Raw genomic sequence first — 17,403 nt, 5'->3', positions numbered from 1 at the left:
GAGTCACCCTTGCTAATGTACAACTAGTCTATGAAGACTGTGAAGACTGGCATTAAACAAATATGAAGGCTGGAATTAAGCAGCCAGTAATTCTTCCTGTGATAAGAATTGTCTCTTCTCATTGTCAAAGCATTTTCTGTCTTAAGCGTGTTTTTTTGTTTGTTTGTTTGTTTGTTTTTGTTTTTTATTTCTAATGCTAAATCCCCAAATTAGTTCTATTTCACCTAGAGTAATAATTTCTGTGTTGACTCTTGGGATTACCAGAGTACTATATGCTTTTTAAAAGTACATTTATAAACTAAATATACACCCTTTCTTTGCATCAAATGATGAATCTGGTGATATTATTGGAACAATTAAGTTATTTTAGGTTATTTAATAGCTTCTTAGTAAAAGTGTTCTGCCTTTATCATTTCAGTCATTTTAAACCAGATTAGACAAGTCACTGGGGAATACACTGTAAAAAGCTGCCTCCTGACTGTGAACTAAATAGCGAACTACAGCAGGACTTTACTCTCTTTAATTTTGTTACGAGTGACAGCTGTGTTCTGAGTGCAAAAATAAGAACTTAAAGCCACCCACGGAGTTCTCTTTCAAAATAACCTGTTTTCAAGAGTTCTGATTCTGAACTAGAAGTTTTTTTTCCTGTTTTTTACACTTTTATTTTAAAAATAAGCACTGAAATCAGTGTACTTTGACATACCAGTGATTGGAGATATTACAGAATACACATTTCCATAGACTGAGGAATGGAGGAATTCAAATCTCTGGAATTCCCCATAAGCACGAAGTACCCTGTTAGTGATTTTCTGACAATTCTTAATTCAAGGTTGTCAATGGAAGGTGTAAAAAAATCTGTACATGTATGTTGGGGAGATAGGAGGGAAGTAACATCTCCTCTGCCCTTGCTCTGCCAGCCCCACTGCATTTCAATAATCACTACTTCAGATTATATAAGTGCCAATCAAAACTTGCTTTGGTGATTTTTCTCTTAAAATATTTGTTTCCAATTCTTTCATTTGAAGTTAATAGACTATCTGGTTGTTATATAATATATTAAGGACAGAGTTAGTAGAAAGAGAATTAATTTAACTGGCATTAAACCTTTAAACACACATTAGTTTTTAAAAAGTTAAATATTAGATCATCTCAAGGCAACTTACAAACTAATGATTCAAATGACAGCTCTTCTACTACTTTTCTGAACAAACTGAGTAGCTGGGTTAAACAGTCAGTAATACTTCATATAAAGCCTTGGTAAGTCAAGACTGTCTTCCTGGTATAGAAGGAAGTTTGGGGGTTGAAGAAATTGACAGAGTACCTCCTTGTGGATTGGCTGGTACCAGAACTATCTTTTTCATTGGATATCTTGTCAAGATGGGGTTGCCGGTACACTCTGAAATTATGACTTGCATCAATAGGGCATTCTTTTGCTACACCTACTACTCTGGCTTTTACTTCAAATCTCTCTGTGCTCATTTGCTGACAGTTTTTTACACACCTTCCATTCATTACTGTAGCTCCCTTAATCCCACCTCTATCCAGTCTGCTTTTGTCTATTCATTGAATAGTGTAGGACAGCAGTCCCCAATCCTTTTGGCACAGGGGGCCAGGTGGGTGAGGGGGATGGTTTTGGGATGAAACTGTTTCACTTCAGGATGAAACTGTTCCACCCGAGATTATCAGGTATTAGATTCTCATAAGGAGGGCTTAACCTCGATCTTTCCCATGCACAGTTCACAATAGTGTTTGCGCTCCTATGAGAATCTAATGCTACTGCTGATCTGACAGGAGGTGGAGCTCTGGTGGTAGTGCCCACTTGCCTCCTGTTCACCTCCTCCTGCATGGCCCAGTTCCTGACAGGACACTGACCGGCACTGGTCCACTGACCAGGGGCTGGAGACCCCTGGCATAGGACATTTAATCTCTACAGAACGGTGATTTTATTGGCACTTGCTTCATTTGTGTATGTCTGTGTGTGTGTGTGTGTGTGTGTGTGTGTGTGTGTGTGTGAAAGAGACAGAGACAGAGGGACAGAGAAACTATAATTATTCATGTTAAGTACTTGAATGTTAAGCACAGGGCCCTGCCACTGTAATTTCTGCAAATAAATATTTGCTACCACTAGTATTATTTTTATCTCAGTAGTACGATTCCTGTCCATATACCACAATCCTGGTCTTTGCATCATTTATTTTGGCATCGTCTCCACCGATGCTTTCCATGCAGTCTTAGCTGAGCATAGATCTACCCCTATCCTGCCTTTCGGTCATCTAGATGCCTCCTCCTATGTAATTCTGACTTAGACTTGGTAGGAATTCTATTCATAGTTCTACTTAAATATCTTTTGTTTGAGAGGGAAAGGGTAGATAATATCTAGTTTGTACCTACATGAGAAACAGGGAAACAATACAGGTCTTTAGATATAATTTAATGATTAAGGGTTACCAGTGACTGAAATACATATCTATTTTTGAGTTTTCATCCTTGTCATGTAAGCATATTCAATCAAAAAATATGTTTTTGAATGTCTTCTTGGAGTTTCAGACCTCATCAGTATAGAATCTCAAATATAAAGAATAAACTGTTTAATTAAACCTCTGCAAAGACAGATTTAATGAGTCTAGCACGGTGTTATCCAATATTGTAGCTGCATATAGCTATTTCTATTTAAGTTTAAATTCAGACCCTCCGGCACTCACACTAGCCAAAATTCAAGTGTCTACTAAACACATGCGGGTAGTGGTTACTATATAAAATAGCATGGTTCTTTCCCCACAGACAGTTGTCTCGGATATTGCTGATCTACCAAAAAGTGACCAATATTTTATTCTAACCTAACTAAGGTAGAGACATCAAAAGTAAAAATACAAAACAGATACGGTCCAAATGCAAAAGAAGCTGGTCTTAAAGATACTTGTAACCTAGCAGCCAGAAGAAACACCAAGTGCCCATTCTTCAAATGTTTCAGTAAGCTTTATTTCTAGGACACTCATTCAGTTCAAACAATTGAACAATTCTCTGTTAGACCAGTACTTCTATATTATGAGGATCTTCTACTTATCTGGGTCAGCAAACTTCTTAGAACAAATTAAAGACCTTGAAAAGAGATGGACTATATAGTTTTTCCTCAATATTCAAGGGAGATTGGTTTCAGGACCTCCCAAGGATACCAAAACCCATGAATGTTCACGTCCTTGATATAAAATGGTGTAGTATTTACATATAAGCTATGCCCATCCTCTTTAAATCACATACTTAAAATCTCTGAATCATCTCTACATTGCTTATAATACTTAACAAAATGTAAATGCTACATCAATAGTTCTTCTGTATTGTTTAGGGAATAATGACCAAAAAAAGTTTGCACATGTTCAGTGGAGACAAAATTCTTTAAAATATTTTTAATCCACAGTGGGTTGAATCCATAGATGCAGTATCTATAGAGATGGAGGACCAACTGTATCTGGAAACTTATAATTTGCATCAAAAGGGTCTCTTTTTGTTGGCATTTCATTGCTCCAATAATTGGCTGAGTTATTAGTGATAAGAAGAGGTGGTAACCAATTCAACAAATCCATTAGTAAACCGGAAACATATGTTCTCCTTGACCCATCTATTAAATATAAATTTGGATGGAGAAACATATCTAATGACCATCCCATTCAACCTGGGGAAATTTGGATTTGCACCCCAGAATCGGGGTGGTTATTTGTATCTTAAGGAATTATGACACACATCTCCGCATGGTTGGTGTTTTAGCCATACCGGTCATTAAAGATCAGAGTCAACTTCAAGAACTGCAAATGAACTTCTACTTTTACTAGATAACTAGATGTTAGAATGCTGATTGGTCGCTTTTATTTCAAAAGTATACTGACAGGTGGAAATCAAATTTGATACTTAAAAAAATGAAGAAATTTTATATGCTTTTAAGACTTGAAACTTTCACAAAATGAGATACAAATGATTGCCTATTTCTAATAATATATAAGCAACTAATATTATTAAAACTTAGTGGGATTGGAAAACAGCATCATGCAGGGTTTAAAAAGTGCAAAGATCATGTAGTTCATTAGTCCCCCCTCTGGAAAAAAAAAATCCTTTTCATTACATTATTTGCTTAAACACATCTAGTTACAACAATTTGAACGTAAGTATACTTCATAAAAAGTATTTTCCCAATTAAGAAAATAATGCATGTTTATTGTGGAAATTTCAGAAAACACAAAAACAGATGTGGCAGGGTCATATATTAAGATGTTAATTTGCATATTACTTTAAAAATATTCTTCTAATTCTTATTTCTTTTCTTTTTTTCTTTTTTGTGACAGAGTCTCTCTCTGTCACCCAGGCTAGAGTGCAGTGGCGTGATCTCGACTCACTGCAACCTCCGCCTCCCAGGTTCAAGCATTTCTCTGCCTCAGCCTCCCAAGTAGCTGAGATTACAGGCACCCACCACCACCTTGCCTGGCGAATTTTTTTAGAGATGAGGTTTCACCATGCTGGCCAGGCTGGTCTTGAACTCCTGACCTCGTGATCCAACTGCCTTGGCCTCCCAAAGTGCTGGGATTATAGGCATGAGCTACCGCGCCCAGCCCCAATCCTTATTGCAAGAGAGAAGTTAGAAGTCTTTGCTCTTCCTCACTCAGGAAAGATTTCTGTTACAAAGCTGAAAGCTGAAGTTGTTTGCAGACAACTTTATTTCCTGGATTTAGTTTTCAGAAAGTCTGAGCTCCTGGGGCAAGAAGTTTCTCTTGGGAAACAAGATGGATGAGTACTTTAAAGAAGAAATAGTGGCTGCAATGGGCCTAAGGCTGAAAGATGGTAAAATAAATGCAAGATCTTGGGTTTGAAAGGGATTGGGCCACGTGACGCAATTATCTGCAGTACCTTAGGAAAAGGTGGCAGCTCTAGGGGAATGAAAGATGTAACTGGGAGGTACCACAGCTTAAAAATATTCTTCAACCACAGAAAAATACAGAGCTATCTTATTTCAACAGATCATAGAGCTGCATGCAATTGACATCTTATCAGAACAGTGTGGACCTGAGACCAGAGAGCTTCCCAAATGCTTTACGCCAAATATTTTACTCCTACCTGGAGCAAATATGACTTCTGTGGAATTGTATACCAAACCCCACAGAATCTTTCACGCAGCTTGTGGTAGGGGAATGGTTGTAATAATAATTGTGTTAGAATTTCTTATTATCTAGAAATAGGGCTTGGAGTTAGATTCAATTTAATTAACATAAAATAATATGACATTTCTTGCCTGTTTGCATTTGTGGACTAAAACTTACATACTCTAAATTCATACAGAACAAAACTAAATCTTAACATTCAGGGTTCCATGTCTGTGCTAGAATTAAAATAAATGAAAATAATTGAAAGCAATTAATAACTGTATTGTAAAGATGAGTATAAACTGAAAAAAAATACTATAGTGTTTTTTTTTGTTTGTTTGTTTGTTTGTTTTTATCCATAAAGATGCTTCCCTTGAAATTGTTTAGTGAGGGCAAATAAACATATAACAGTACTAACATGTTATTTAAGAATGTCTGCCCTTTTTACTCATCCATTATTGGTCATTAGTCAATTAAAACAAGTTTGGACTTCACAGTATGCCATCAAAACCCAGCTTACATTTCCATATTTGTATATGCATAACAAAGAGCCAAGTAAAATGCTATTTAAACAAACTCATTTTTGTGGGATTACTATTACTTGGATAATTCACAAGGTGGTTTCGCTCAACACCTTTAGAGAGAAAAGCATATAGTTCATGTTTTCTTCTTTTCTGGATGAAATAACAGTTCTAGACTTCTGGCATATTTCCAACCTTTTCACTTGCTGTTCCAATTCTGGAAATATGAAAAAATTCAAGTACTTGGTATAGACATATTATTCATATATATACGTATGTATACATGTAAACACATAAGTACATTGAACTTGGAATAATTGTATATATCAAGAGGCTGAGAATGTTCCAAGCTGAGTAGACAAAAGGGCTCAATACACGTCCATCTCAATCAGTGGTTTTAAAGCTTGAGTCTGTACTTTGACTATTCCACAAAATGAAAGTGAAAGCTTTACTCATTTTCTCAATGGAAAAAAATCAATTTCCCTATGAATTAGTAACCTGCAATGAAAAACATTGTATCATTTAAGGTAAGTAGAGGCTGGGCATGGTGGCTTACACCTGTAATCCCAACACTTTGGGAGGACACGGTAGGAGAAGCGCTTGAGGCCAAGAGTTTGAGACCTTCCTGGGCAGTGTAGCATGAGCCCCATCTCTGTAATAAATAAATGAATATAAATAAAATTAAATAAAGTTGACTTTAAAAAATATGCAACGACTTAATTTAAAAATGAGAACAGGACTTTGAACAAAATCAGAACTCCCTCTAGTGTTCCAAGTTGCTATGCACCACTATGGAAAAAAAAGAAAACATAAAAGAAACAGCATAGGAATGTTCCCTTTCCTTCTGACCAGACAACTAGCTTGTTGCCCTATTTGGCTCTGTATCACAAGTATGTTGGGAGGCCTGGCAATTACTGATAGACTAGGAGGCTACCAAAATGGCTCTCTTATGACCTTGAGCCAAGATCACCAAAATGCCAATTTTGGCTCTTGGAAACAACTGCCCTTCTCTTTGTGCATTTTGATGCAAATGGAAAAGGGCATATTGGTGCTATTCCAAAGAGTAAGCACTAACGCTATGCAGCTGGCAGGAATTACCTTCCTTCTTGAGACTTTGAGTTCCCTGGTAGCATATGTTATTCATCAAAACACAGCTGATTTCACGTTAACAATTGTATAATGAGCATGTAAGCTTATAATGACCCCCACACACACCAATGACTCCCGAGTCAGAGGAACACCCCCACCCCCACTCTCCTTTTGTCTCTTTACTGCTTTGTTAAACCCGTTCTCAGGGTAGCATCACTCTCCTTTCTCTTTTCTTTTTTTTAAGAAAATGCCAATTTAGACTTGTCTGTCTGTCAAAGCCAAAGTGTAAACTGAAAAAAATACTATAGCTTTTTTTTTTTTTTTTCATAAAGATGCTTCCCTTGAAATTGTTTAGTGAGGGCAAATAAACATATAACAGTACTAACATGTTATTTAAGAATGTCTGTCCTTTTTACTCATCCATTATTGGCCATTAGTCAATTAAAACAAGTTTGGACTTCACAGTATGCTATCAAAACCCAGCTTACATTTCCATATGTGTATATGCATAACAAAGAGCTAAGTAAAATGCTATTTAAACAATTAAACTCATTGTTGTGGGATTACTATTGTGATTTGTCAGTTCTCACTATGAGGGGAGACAAGGAAGATAAATCAATAAAAATCACCCAAAATGCAATCTACACAGATGTATTCACCTTGAGCCAAATGCTCCTTCAGGGTTCCCTAGGAGTTCAGTGTGAACTGTTTGATGGGTGGACAAAGTGGGGGCTATATGAAGGTAAATGATACTGATCAACTAGTCCCCAGCAGGTTTTTGGCTGTGGTTCCTTATCAGGGGCATCTCCCTGATTTTTCTCCCACTGTTGTTCCTTCCTTTCCCTGTAAGGAGATGTGAATTTTCACATGTCTGTGTTCTTAACACAAGCATGGTATCATGGTACTGGATACAGACATTTCAGCTGGAATTGTAGTGATGCTTTCTTTCTGAAGCACATGTTTTAAGAACTTGGGGCTGAGCGCGGTGACTCACGCCTGTAATCCCAGCACTTTGGGAGGCCAAGGCGGGTGGATCACGAGGTCAGGAGATTGAGACCATCCTGGTTAACATGGTAAAACCCCGTTTCTACTAAAAATACAAAAAATCAGCCAGGCATGGTGGCGGGCGCCTGTACTCCCAGCTACTAGGGAGGCTGGGGTGGGAGAATGGCGTGAACTCGAGAGGCAGAGCTTGCAGTGAGCCGAGATCCCGCCACTGCACTCCAGCCTGGGCGACAGAGTGAGACTCCGTCTCAAAAGAAAAAAAAAAAAAAAAAAAGAACTTGGATATTTGTGTACTAGTGAAAGTGCTGTTTCGCCTGCTTTTTATATAAAGGCATTTTTAAAATCTTTAGACAATTCTGAAGCTTCTCTAGTGTATAAGAATATACATACGTGTTATTACTTATTCAGGAACAATGTTGTAGTGGGCACTCATAATATCAAGGCAAATAAAACTTATCCGTCTTACAGAAAGCAGGTCAAGAGAGGTTTTGGAGTAAGTGTGGCTTGAAAAAGAATTACTTCGAATAATTAAAATTAGCAAATAACTTATATTTAGTCATCATGAATCTCTTCACGGGGAAGTTAGTGGTATAATAAGCGTGAATTCATATTCTTGGTGACCATCTGTGTTTTTAGTAAGCCTGGACTTTCCTCTGAGGTGTCCTGTGTAATCTAGTTCTTTAAGGCTTTTCTTGTCTGAGAAATATTGAGATTGGTGTGATCCTGAGGTGATTTTATTCTACCATCCTATGTGTCTCCAGGTGAAGCAGGGTCATATTAATTAGTATCTTTGAAACAGGAAAGAACTAACTGGAGTAATAGAATGTTAACAGTTATCCCTTCCTCCCTTGGCACCTCTCTACTTTGGAATCAGTGTAAACAAAATAAGTAGGAAGAAAATGTTAGCTTTATTTTTGATAGGCTAAAAACAGAAAATGTATCTTTGACCTGCAGACAAAAAGGCTTACTAGCATTATTCCCCAGCCCCTGCAAGTGTGTAACTTGAAAGCACAATCATGGAAAGTCTCAGTCTATACAGCCTATCCCCTTACCTGGCAAGGCAGTCTCATACTAATCTGGGGAAGATAGGAAAGAATAAAGATAATGAATTCTCAATGATTTCCACAGTTTAATAAAATACCTCAGAAATGTGTACCAATGAATTTCACTCAACAAATTCCTAGGAGTATATTGCAAGTCAAAATTCTTTCACATAGATGTATCAGACTAGGGAGAAATAAGTTACACTCTCCAACTCTTAACTATTACTACTACTACTACTACTACTACTACTACTACTACTACTACTACTATGTTGGTCATTGCAATTACTTTTGCACCAACCTACTACTATTATTTCTATAAATGTACTGTGTGTCCATTACTTGCTTGCTCAGCTAAAGATTTAGAAATAAGGAAAGCAAAATACCTGAATTAAAGGAGTTTAGCAGAAGCTGTCCTTGAAAGCAAGGAGGATTTAACTCCTATTACATACATTATTGCATTAAGGTCATTTTTCACACTAGAGTTGTTTTCAGACAAACTCTGGCCTGGCTCCTCCTTTCTAATTTATTCTCCAGCTGCTTACTGCAACGATTCATGGTCCAGCAGGATTGGTCTCCACCGGTGAGAGTGAGTTTCCAGAGCAAAAGGAAGTAAAGCAGAGTAGGGAGAACCAAAAGTCAATATGTAGAAAAATGGCCATTTGCTTTCATTTCAGGGATAAGAAATTCTTGCCAATGACTACCTTTTATGTGAAAAGTGTTAAATTCTCCATCTACAAGAGGAGAAGAATAGGGGAGAGTTGCCGGTAGTCGGAAGAGAAACAGCACTGCCCTTTTCAGCCATGAGCACACGGAATAAAACTTGAGAGTAGAAATTTAAAGGAACAAAGATTTTAGACTAATTTATGTTAAATGAGAAAAATTAACATCTGGAATAGAGAAGACTTCAAGGACAAAAGGTAAGAGCACTACAACAAAAGGCAAAGTGCTGACTAGCAGCAGGGATGAGGGTACTAAAATGAGTGGAGTAATAAAAATGGAAGGTAAATATGTTTAAAATGAGGCCAGGTGTGGTGGCTTATGCCTGTCATCCCAGCACTTTGGGAGGTCAGGAGTTCCAGACCAGTCTGGCCAACACGGTGAAACTCCGTCTCTATTAAAATACAAAAATTAGCCAGCCATGGTAGCAGGCACTTGCAGTCCCAGCTACTCAGAAGGGGAGGCAGGAGAATCGCTTAAACCCAGGAGGCAGAGGTTACAGTGAGCCGAGATGACACCACTGCACTCCAGCCTGGGTGACAGAGTGAGACTTTGTCTCAAAATAAAATAAAATAAAAATAAATAAATGAATAAAAATGTTATCCAAGAACAGAATAACTTGATCTAACATGTTTTTTTTTTTTTTTTTTTTTTTTTTTAATTTTCCATTGTGGTAAATTACACGTTACAAAATATTATTTTAACCATTTTACTGTGTACAATTAAATGACATTTAGTATATTGAAAATGTTGCACAGCATTACAAATTGTCTCCAAAACTGTTTCATCATCTCAGAAGAAAACCCCATATCCATTAAACAGTTGCTCTCCATTCCCTCTAGCCCTGAGCCTTGGTCACCACTAATCCATTTTCTGCTTCTATGCTGTATTTACCTATCCTGGATATTTCATATAAATGAATGCCTTGGCTTGAATTGTGTCCCCACAAAAAGATATATTGAAGTTCTAATCCCCAATAATGTACACTTCTTTGGAAATAGGGCTCTTGCAGATATAACTAGTTAAGATGAGGTCATAGTGGAATATGACTCTTGATCCAGTATAACTTTTGTCCTTATCAAGAAGAGAAGAGACATATATATGGACAGAATGCCATGTGACAATGGGAGCAGATCAAAGTGTTGCAGCTGCAAGCCAAGGGCTGCCAAGAATTGCTGGCAAATTGCCAGAAACTAGGAAGACACAAGGAAGGATTCTCCTCTAGGGTTTCAGAGGGAACACTGATCTCAGACTTCTAGGCTCCAGAACCATGAGATAATAAATTATTGTTTCAAGCCACTCAGTTTGTAAACTTAGTTATGGGAGCCCTAGGAAACTAATCACGTGATCATGAAATAGGTGATCTTTTGCATTTGGCTTTTTTTACTGCATATAATGTGTTAAGTTCCATCCATGCTGTTGCACGTTTCAGAACTTGATTCTTCAATATGAATGAATAGTATCCCATTGAGTATCACATTTTTTATAGTCTCAGAATGCTGAACTAACCTAACTTAAAGTATTCTTTAACTGCAAATGTGTATTAACTTTAATTAATAGAAACACATGTAAAAATCTGAAATTTAAAATCAGAGTACATAAAACTAAATCATAGCCCTACTAACCAGTTGATAGGGTATGTTATTTAATCATTTTAATACTTTGTATTGTTTTCATCAGAATGAAAGAAAAAAAACCTGCTTTGCTTCTAGAATTTTTTAATGAATCATTTTCATAATTCACCTTACATCTAGCCCTTCTGAAACACAGATCTATCCTACATCTCTGAGTTAGGAACCATCCTTAGCTGTTCACTCTATATGGAGCTCTATCTCAGTACTCACCATACCATGTTGTAACTGCTTACTCATTACTATCTTTCTCCTTTAGGCTTTGAGATGAAGAACTGTATCTTATTCATTTTTGTATCCCTTTGTATCCTTGGCACATAGTGAGTTCCCAATAACTGTTTACTGATTGAGTGAATAAATAAATGAAAAAGCCCAGTCTGCTTGGAAGAATAACATTCTTGAGTATACCATTTTTCCTGAGTATACCATCGCTTGGCAGCAATAGCAAATCCTAGACTCATGCTACCCAAGAAGGATGAATGGTCAGCTTCAAGATTTAAGAAGCTGAGCAATACTCACTTATTAGTGTTTATGGCTACAGGGCAGAATGTTTAATTAGCTTCAATTCTGAGTTTTTCTTTGGACATTCACATCTCTGCTTCAGTGTGTTTATTTTTATATCAAGGTCAATTGTGTTTAGTCATAAAATGCACACTTGCTTTTAGAATATTTTTTGAAATCACCATACTTTAAAAAATAGTGAATTAATCATCAAGAAAACACAAGTTCTTTTGGAAAGCCAATGACTGCCTAGAAATTAGGGGGGAAATATAAAGGGCTGTTAAATCCATGGGAATATGATAAATTAAATGCAATGCTTTCAGCAATCGTTGAATACTTACTCGATGCAAGGCACAGGGATGAACCCTGTGTGGGTTAAAAAGATAGATATAATATGACCTTAGGGCTCAACATTCTGGACAAAACAGACAACTACAAAATCAGTGACAGCCTGAGACAGAATATAATATATTTTTGGCTAGCACAGAGGTATAGGCAATGTATTCTAAAGACTCAGAGGAAGGAAGCACAGTATTAATTCTCAATAAAACAAAACTTCAGAATGTAAAGCTTCAAAGAATAGCATCTGTTTGAGCTGGCTTACTTTGAAACACAAATGACAAAAAGCAACTTTTATTGTATGCTTGCTATGCTCCTGGTTCTCTGCTAAGAGCCTTACATTCTTCATTTATTTAATTCTTACAGTCATGCTTGAAGATAAGACTATTATCACCATTTAACAAATGAAAAAGCAGAGGTTCAGATAAGCTAAGTAAATTTGTCTAAAGCCGTATTGTTTTATGAGGTAGGGCCAGAATTTAAATCTGAGATAAATTTATAATAAACTTCAAATTCTTGGTTTTTTGAAGTGTTATCTCATAGTTCCTTGGACTGACCCCACTAATAGAGTTACCACACCTCCTGTTTCCTTGGAACACTTAACAACTGTCTCAATGAAAAATAAAGTATATGGTCACCTTACCTAATAAACCACAATGAGTGAAGACAAAGGCTCCTCTGAAATCTCCCAAACATGGCTGTTTTCCTGGTGTTATTTAGCAAGTAGTTCATTGGTTTAAACATGTGTCTTCCCAAACAATCTACCTCAGCCTTGCATCATCTTTCATCCTCAACTTGTGAATCATTTTAGTCAAAAATCAAGCAAATAAATTATGTATTTGTGTGTATATTTGTGTTTATGTATTCTTTTCTGTTACTAAAGATGCAATAATTTAACATCAATTCCTCATTTGACAAACAAATGTGATTTTAACTTAGGCTCCAAGGCCAGTCTTATATCCAGAGTCTGACCTGATATCAGAAGAAAATATAACCTTCCAACCCTGTTTGTTTATTCTTTTGTTTCCAGTCAAAACTCCATGAGAGACTCCTATCTGGGGAAAGGGAAAATAACGAAGACTTCGTTTTGTAAATATTGACTTCCAAACTAAAGGATTTTTGCCACTTATGACCAGGCCTCTTGAAAAGAAGGACAGAACAGGATCCTTTTTTCTCAGTTGATACGCATTTTAAAATACTAAAAAATATCTGTTTAAGATCAGGGGATGGTAGGAAGTCACAAAAATTCTGTAGCAATTACAACAACTTTTAGTAATTTTCAGAAGTTATGACATTTTTGGAACTTCTTCCCTCGGGAGAATTTCTAAAAATTCGATATTCTATGATGCAGTCTTCTAACATTCCCTGTAACTACAGTATAATCTCTTACAAAACAGCATGGCCTATGAAAATATGGCCAAATCTTTTTCTGTGACCAATTCAAATATTATTAATCAACCTTGGCTCACTTTCTGTGGATGGTTATCACTGAGAATTGCCTTCATTAAACTAGTCCTGTGCATGTGTATATGTGTGTATGTTTCTATGTACGTATGTTATATTGAAGTATTTTATCATAATCTCCCTATTTCCTTCTCTTCTAAGTGGTAAGGGTGAGGACGTTACACTTTACTCTTTTTAATGTAGGTTTTTTTGTTTTCCAAAGTAATTAACAAATATATTTTTACAGAATAAATTCTACTGCATTCAAATATATTCTCCTCATACTTAATATTTTAAAAGTATTCTAACATATAAAAATATTATAATATATATGCACACATATGTACACACAGACACACATGCGTGCGCACACACACACACATTAGACCTCATATAAGTGACTGAAAAGATTTGAGAAAACCGAAAATGGTAAAATACACCTTTGAATAATAAAGAGAATATTCACTGAGAAAAAATCTGCCCATATAAATTCATGCAGCACATATGAAGTCTAATTACATATTTAATACCTTGGAATCATTTTCACATTTTAAGAGAATATTTACAAGTCAGCTAAACTTCTAAACCCTTCCCACTGGTAAGAAACACTACAGTGTAGAAAAGAATGGTATCCAGTATTTCCTAGCATGTCTCTTTTCATTGATAAAATTAATCTTAGTGAAATATTTCTTAGCCAAAACTTCTGAGTTATAACGCAGTTTCATAGTTAGTGGTGATCACTGTGAAATCTGTTTACCTATTGGTGGATATCTGTGTTGTTTGCAAATAAAGCTGCTATCAACATTTTTAGAAAAGGTTGAGAGTTAATAAATATTTCTAATTTTTTCAAGCTTACTACATTATTTTACATTTCCACCAGAAGGATAAGAAAATCCCAGTTCCTCCGCATATTTACCAACACTAATGCAGACAGAGTGTTTTGTTTGTTGGCCACTTTTGTCATTCAAGTGGGGTTAAGATATCCTTGCAGTTAAATTTGCATTTCTCCCATGACTAATGAGATTGAGCAAATTTCCTTGCATTTATTTCTCATTCTTATAGCTTCTTACATATTGTGCCCATTTTAAAAACTGGCATCTTTTTAATTGTTATTAATTATGAGAGTGTTTTATTTCAGATATGAATCTTTTGTCAGATATATGATTTGAAAATATTCTTTTGAAGTCAGGTGTTTTATTTTGAAGGTCTAAAAATTTTAATTTTGATGATGTCCAATTTATGTTCTAATGTTTGTTTGTTTGTTTGTTTAGGTGGAGTCTCACTCCATTGACCAGGCTGGAGTGCAGTGGTACAACCTCAGCTCACTGCAACCTCCACCTCCCAGGTTCAAGCGATTCTCCTGCCTCAGCCTTCTGAGTAGCTGAGACTACAGGTGTGTACCTCAACATCTGGAAAATTTTTGTATTTTTAGCAGAGATGGGGTTTCACCATGCTGACCAGGTTGTTCTCAATCTCCCGACTTCAGGCGATCTGTCTGCCTCAGCTTCCCAAAGTGCTGGGATTACAGGCATGAACCACTGTGCCCAGCCTATGTTCTAATGTTTAAATAAATAATTCCAACTTTTTCCATCATTGGAAAATATTCAGATATTAAAACATTCAGATTTTTGCATAGCTTGTTTTTTAATCACATTTTATAATCTTCATCAAATCCAAAATAATTTATATTTTCTTCTAAAAGTTTTATTATTTGAGCTCTTGCATTTAGGGCTATCTCCAGTTTATCTATATATATGATTTGAGGTAAGGAATGAGGTTCGGGACGGACAATGGATAGATTATACTTTGCCTATTGGATTGCATGGGACATCAATGAACATCAGTTTAACGTGTGTGTGAGCCTCTTACTGGATTCTCTATTGTGCTTCATTGATCAAATTGTCTACCTTTATACCAACACCACACTCTTTTGATTACTATAGCTTCATTAGTAGTTTTTAAATCAAGGAGTGTGAGTTTTCCCACTTTGTTCCTCTTCTTTGCAAATTGGGTTAGATTAACCTAGGTCTCTGCATTTTGGTACAAAATTTAGAGCCAGCTTGTCAATTTCTACAGAAACACCATCTGAGATTTTTATTAGGATTGCCTTGAGTGTATAGATCAGTCTTGAGAGAATTTGCATCTTAAAATATTAACCTTTCCAATCCATGATTATCAAGTATCTCTCTGCTTATTTATCTTTTCTTTAATTTTTAATCAATGTTTTACATTTGTCTCTATACAAATATTTAATTTTTTTGTTAAATTTATGCCTATGTATGTTTTTAATAGAATTTAAAATTTTTATATATCACTTAGATTGCTCCTTTTTAAAATAAAAATGTACTGTTAATTTATAATAATGACCTTGTACACTGCAACTATGCTGCATTTACTTATTAATTCTAGAAGTTTTATTTTGTAGATTCTGTAGAGTGTTCTACATAGAAAATAATGTTATCTGAAAATAAAGACAAGGTTACTTCTTTCTCTTCATATTCTTTGTCCTCTTTGAGAAAACTGTGATTTTTTTTTTTTTTTTTTTTTTTTTTTTTTTTTTTTTTAGACAGTCTCTCTCTCTGTCATCCAGGCTGGAGTGCAGTGGCGCGATCCCGGCTCACTGCAAGCTCCATTTCTCGGGTTCAGGCCATTCTCCTGCCTCAGCCTCCTGAGTAGCTGGGACTACAGCTGCCTGCCACCATGCCCAGCTAATATTTTTGTATTTTTAGTAGAGACGGGGTTTCACCGTGTTAGCCAAGATGGTCTCGATCTCCTGACCTCATGATCTGCCCTCCTTAGCCTCCCAAAGTGCAAAAGGTGGTGAATTTTTTATAATTTCATTTTATCTTCATTATTGGCTTATTAGATATAACTTTCTTTCATTATTTATGTTATTGATTTGAAGTTTATTGTTAAAAACTTTAACTCATTGTAGTCTACCTTCAAATGACATTACACCACTTTACACAGAGTATAGAAATTGGAAAACAGTGTACTTTCATCCATTCTGCCCAACTTTTGCCTTACACTTTTCATAAATTTTATTTTTACATATATGTAAAATCTTCAATAAATTGTCTATTAAATTATAAAATATATTTTAAAGATTAAAATTAGGAAGAATGTTATTTTATATTTTCTGACATACCATTTCCGGTGCTCTTCATTCCTCTGTACAGACTCAGATTTCTGCTGTAATTTTCATTCTGCCTAAAAAATTTACTTTACTGTTACTTGTAGTGAATGTATGCAGGTGGTAATGTTTTTCTGTTTTGTATTTTTGACCTTCATTTTTGAAAGACATATTACCAATACACAATTTCAGATTGATTTTTTTCTTTTTAGTACTTTGAAGATAATTGCTCCACTATCCTCTATATTGGATTGTTTCCAATAAGACATCAGCAGTCTTTCTCATCTGATATGGTTTGGCTGTGTCCACACCCAAATTTCATCTTGAATTGTAGTTCCCATAATCCCCATGTGTTGTGGGAGGGGCCCAGTGGGAGGTAATTGAATCATGGGAGCAGTTACCTCTATGCTATTTTCATGAAAACAGACTAATACGGTACATTGATACTGGGTAGTAGGAGTGGGGTGCTGCTGTAAAGATATCTGAAATGTGGAATTGACTTTGGAGCTGGGCAACAGGCAGAGAGGTTGGGACAGTTTAGAGGACGCAGAAGAAGACATAAAGATGTGAGAAAGTTTGGAACTTTCTAGAGACTTATTGAATGACTTTGATCAAAATGCTGATAGTGATATGAACAATGAAATACAGGCTGAGCTGGTCTCAGATGGAGATGAGAAACTTATTGGGAATGGAAACACAGGTGATTCTTGCTATGTTTGAGCAAAAAGACTGGTCGTATTTTGCCCCTACCCTAGAAATCTGTGGAACTTTGAACTTGAGAGCGATGATTTAGGGTATATGGCAGAAGAAATTTCTAAGCAGCAAAGTATTCAAGAAGCAGAGCATAAAAGT

Source organism: Piliocolobus tephrosceles, chromosome 13 (assembly GCF_002776525.5).
Source record: "Piliocolobus tephrosceles isolate RC106 chromosome 13, ASM277652v3, whole genome shotgun sequence".
Taxonomy (NCBI): Eukaryota; Metazoa; Chordata; class Mammalia; order Primates; family Cercopithecidae; genus Piliocolobus; species Piliocolobus tephrosceles.
This window is presented reverse-complemented; position numbering follows the sequence as displayed.